Source organism: Callorhinus ursinus, unplaced genomic scaffold, assembly GCF_003265705.2.
Source record: "Callorhinus ursinus isolate GAN/ISIS: 27379988/994484 unplaced genomic scaffold, GSC_fseal_2.0 scaffold1, whole genome shotgun sequence".
NCBI lineage: Eukaryota > Metazoa > Chordata > Mammalia > Carnivora > Otariidae > Callorhinus > Callorhinus ursinus.
The window spans coordinates 4,758,675-4,763,426 of record NW_027397063.1 but is presented as its reverse complement, the minus strand read 5'-3'; positions in this window follow the sequence as shown (position 1 = coordinate 4,763,426).

Below are 4,752 nucleotides of genomic sequence, written 5' to 3'. Positions count from 1 at the left end.
CCTGGTACCAGCTCCCATTGGTAAAGCCCAGGCACCTCCCTATGCCCCAAGGTCCCCTCCCTGCTGTTCACTCCTCTGTAAGGAAGCCCTCCTAAAGGGTCCCAAAGTGCACTGCCATCTGCTTCCTGTCGGGGCCCCACTGTCCCAGTGCCTGGGGACTCATCCCTGCCAGTGCCCACTTCCCACAACTGGGGTTGTGCTGGGCTCTTCCTTCAAGGCCAGGATGGGGGTTCCCCTGAGAGGGAGCGAACACTTCCTTAAATTCTGCACCCTAGGTGCCTCTCTTGTCTTACCCTAGCCTTAGCCTTGTCTTCTCTCCCTGTCTCACCGGTTCCTGCTGCCCGACAGGCTCCTCTGTGTGGTGCCCCAACCTCCCGATCTCGTCTCTTGTCCCATCCCGAGCATCTGTGCCTCCAGCCGGGTGTTCATGCCACCGGCCTAATGAAATGTGTTCCTTTTCTGGACTTCTTATCCTGGGGTTTGTGAACTCTTAGGAGACCCATGATGCTCTTCCAGAGGTCCACAAACCCCCTGAAAGTTCAAGCAAAACTTGTGGATATGAGAATGTGCCTCTTTCTGGCTTTCTCCAGGACTGAGATAGGGATCAAAGGAGATCATAGAAATGGTGTCTTTTGAGCGCTGACAATGGCCATGCTCCACAAATATAAGATATCATCATCACAGCAGGTTGGGAGAAGTTAACGTGCGTCTCTCTGTGTCAACAGTGTTTGCGAAACTCCTCTTGGGGTAGGCCACGAGATTAGGTCTGGCACGTGTGTGGGCACTGGGCTAGGGCTATAGTTGTTAGAATAAGAGGAAACTCTAGCTTCTGGGGGGTTGCAGGAACAGACCATCCCTAGAGGTGCGAATCTGCTTAGAGAATGGTGTAGTTTCTGGAAGAGAGAGTGTACATGGGTGCAGGTGGGGGAATAGGAGAGACCCCAAGGTTGATGATGTGAATATAAGAGCATATTTGCTCTTCACTTGATCTTAGCCAAAAGACCAAAAAGCGATGAGAGAACATATCTGCTCTTGTCCAGAAAGTAACCATAAAAACAAAGTAGAAACATTTGCGGTGAGGGGCTCTTTTGTTCATTGGTCATGATTGGCATCAAGCAGTCTTCGAGACTTTTCTTCTCCACATGAGAGGGGCAGCACTCTCTGTGGTTCCTACTGTAGGGATTTGGTGGTGAGTTAAACAGTGTCTCTTCAGGATGCCTGGGTGGCTCAGTCGGTTAAGCATCTGCCTTCAGCTCAGGTCATGATCCCAGGGTCCTGGGATCAAGCCCCATATGGGGCTCCCTGCTCAGTAGGGAGTCTGCTTCTCCCTCTCCATCTTCCTTTGCCATTCCTTCCCCGCCCCCCCCGCCTTGTGCTCTCTGGCTGTCTCTCTCTCTCTCTGTCAAATAAATAAAAATAAAATCTTAAAAAAAATAAACAGTGTCCCTTCCTCCCACTCATGTCCACCTGGAACCTCAGAATATGATCTTATCTGGAAACAGGGTCTTTGTGGATACAATTAGTTAAGATAAGGTCATACTGGATTCGGGTGGGTTCTAAGGTGGGACACCAATGACTGGGGTCCTTCTAAGAAGAGGAGAAGACATAGAGAAGTACACAGGGGGAGGAAGGCCATGTGAAGGCAGAGGCAGACATTGGAGTGCTGCACTCCATGCCAAGGATTGCCGGGAGCCAAAAAGCAAGGAAGGATTCTCCCCATCAGCCTTTGGAGGGATTTGGCCCTGTCAGCACTTCGATTTCAGATTTCTGGCTGCTAGAACAGTGAGAAAATGAATTTCTGTTGTTTTAAGCCATCCAGTTTGTGTTAATTTGTTACAGCGGCCACAGGAGGCTAATATGGATTGATTCCACAGCAGCTCAAGGGGAACGGACGTAGACGAGGCATCAACTAGTCCGCAGCAACCCAGCAGGAAGCAGGCAGCACGTGCAAGTTGGGATAACTCCAGGAAGTTTACTTACAAAGGGTGGGCAGCTGAGCCCCGTTCTGTGCCAGACCCCATGCTGGGCTGGGGGCAGTGGGGTGCTAGTAATATGTACAACCTGTAATTGGGGGGAGGGAAAGTCCTGATTTGTAGCTTTTGTAAATTTCCATGATGTACATACTCCCTCTATGGCCTATGCAAGCTGCCAATGTGACATCACTGGCAGAGTATGGAAGAGATGCCCCATAGCACCCCACTATCGTGCTTTCCCCTCCCAGGCATGGCAGGTGCAAATAACCTCAAGAGTGTGGATAATTATAAAACAGATTAGGAAGTGATACATTTTGAGAAGTTACCACCTTCGTGTCTAACCGAATCTATTTCATAGTTAGCTGACATACTTTAATCTTTAATAGTGGATGTGTTTAACAACCAGCGTGCAACATTGCTGAATGTTTAACGGTTAGCTCTCACCAGCTGGTGTCAGCTTACAGCTGGCCGGAGGGAGTCCAGCAGTGGAAAAGACAACCTCAGCGAACATAACCGCCACCTTGTGGGGCTTGTCATGTGGCCATCTGGCTCCTGTGGACTCTTGGAAAGATGCTTCTGGAGCATCTCCAGCTCTGGTAGCTGCAGAGCTGCTCGGAGGAAGTGAGGTCCACAGAGTGGCCTCAGAATTCAGCTCTGAACTAGACCAGGGCGGCAGGGTCGGTGAAGGGTGGTACGCAGTGACACCCAGCCACGCCAGCCTGTGTCTATGAGCTCTTGGTCAGCCCTGCTGATCCACAGGCCCCTGGGGCCGGCACAGGTGGCAGGGGACAGTCTCCAAAGTAACTGTCCAGGAGACACCAGCCTGGACTTACTTATACATGGAAAAAGGATTGGGGGAGAGGAGGGTGAGGACACGCTACAGGGTGACTGCTGGTGGCAGTCAGCGTTTACCTGCCCCAAGCTCTGCACTGAGGAAGATTGGGGGGACTGTGGAGGCTGGTCATACTGAGCCCTAGCCTTGCCTCCTGACATCTCTCTCTCTTTCTCCCCCATGCAGGCACATACACACTCTTCTTCATGCCTTTGCCATGACAGTTCTGTCCAGTACAAGAGTCACTGATTAGGGGCTCACTGTGTCAGGAAGCAGGCCAGCACTAGGAATATTAACACGACAAAGGCAGAGTCCCTGCCTTCCAGCAGCCTATCATTGTCTGGCGTGAGGCCTGTGGTGGTCCACAGCCGCCTCTGTCTAATTCTGGGGCTCATCTAAGCCTTCCTTGTCACACAGCTCTGCCCTGGTCCCCACTCTCTGATCTATCAGTCCTGAAGGTGACAGGTGATTCTCAGTTAGCTAGAACCAGGCTGGGACATAAGGCATTATCTCTCGAGCCTTCTAAAATCCTTGCGCTTGGCGTTGCACACAGTTCTTTTTTTTTTTTTTAACTTTTTTATTGTTACGTTAATCACCATACATTACATCATTAGTTTTTGATGTAGTGTTCCATGATTCATTGTTTGTGCATAACACCCAGTGCTCCACGCAGAATGTGCCCTCTTTAATACCCATCACCAGGCTAACCCATCCCCCTACCCTCCTCCCCTCTAGAACCCTCAGTTTGTTTTTCAGAGTCCATCATCTCTCCTGGTTCGTCTCCCCCTCTGACTTACTCCCCTTCATTCTTCCCCTCCTGCTATCTTCTTCTTTTTCTTTTTTCTTAACATATGTTGCATTATTTGTTTCAGAGGTACAGATCTGTGATTCAACAGTCTTGCACAATTCACAGTGCTCACCGTAGCACATACCCTCCCCAATGCCTATCACCCAGCCACCCCATCCCTCCCACGCCACCCCCACTCCAGCAACCCTCAGTTTGTTTCCTGAGATTAAGAATTCCTCATATCAGTGAGGTCATATGATACATGTCTTTCTCTGATTGACTTATTTCACTCAGCATAACACCCTCCAGTTCCATCCATGTCATTGCAAATGGCAAGATCTCATTCCTTTTGATGGCTGCATAATATTCCATTGTGTATATATACCACTTCTTCTTTATCCATTCGTCTGTCGATGGACATCTTGGCTCTTTCCACAGTTTGGCTATTGTGGACATTGCTGCTATAAACATTGGGGTGCACGTACCCCTTCGGGTCCCTACATTTGTATCTTTGGGGTAAGTACCCAGTAGTGCAATTGCTGGATCATATGGTAGCTCTATTTTCAACTGTTTGAGGAACCTCCATACCGTTTTCCAGAGGGGTTGCACCAGCTTCCATTCCCACCAACAGTGTAGGAGGGTTCCCCTTTCTCCACATCCCCGCCAAAATCTGTGGTTTCCTGACTTGTTAATTTTAGCCATTAGCCATTCTGACTGGTGTGAGGTGGTATCTCATTGAGGTTTTGATTTGGATTTCCCTGATGCCGAGCGATGTTGAGCACTTTTTCATGTGTCTGCTGGCCATTTGGATGTCTTCTTTGGAAAAATGTCTGTTCAGGTCTTCTGCCCATTTCTTGATTGGATTATTTGTTCTTTGGGTGTTGAGTTTGATAAGTTCTTTATAGATTTTGGATACTAGCCCTTTATCTGATATGTCATTTGCAGATATTTTCTCCCATTCTGTCAGTTGTCTTTTGGTTTTGTGGACTGTTTCTTTTGCTGTGCAAAAGCTTTTTATCTTGATGAAATCCCAATAGTTCATTTTTGCCCTTGCTTCCCTTGCCTTTGGCGATGTTTCTAGGAAGAAGTTGCTGAGGCTGAGGTCAAAGAGGTTGATACCTGTGTTCTCCTTTAGGATTTTGATGGACTCCTGTCTGACG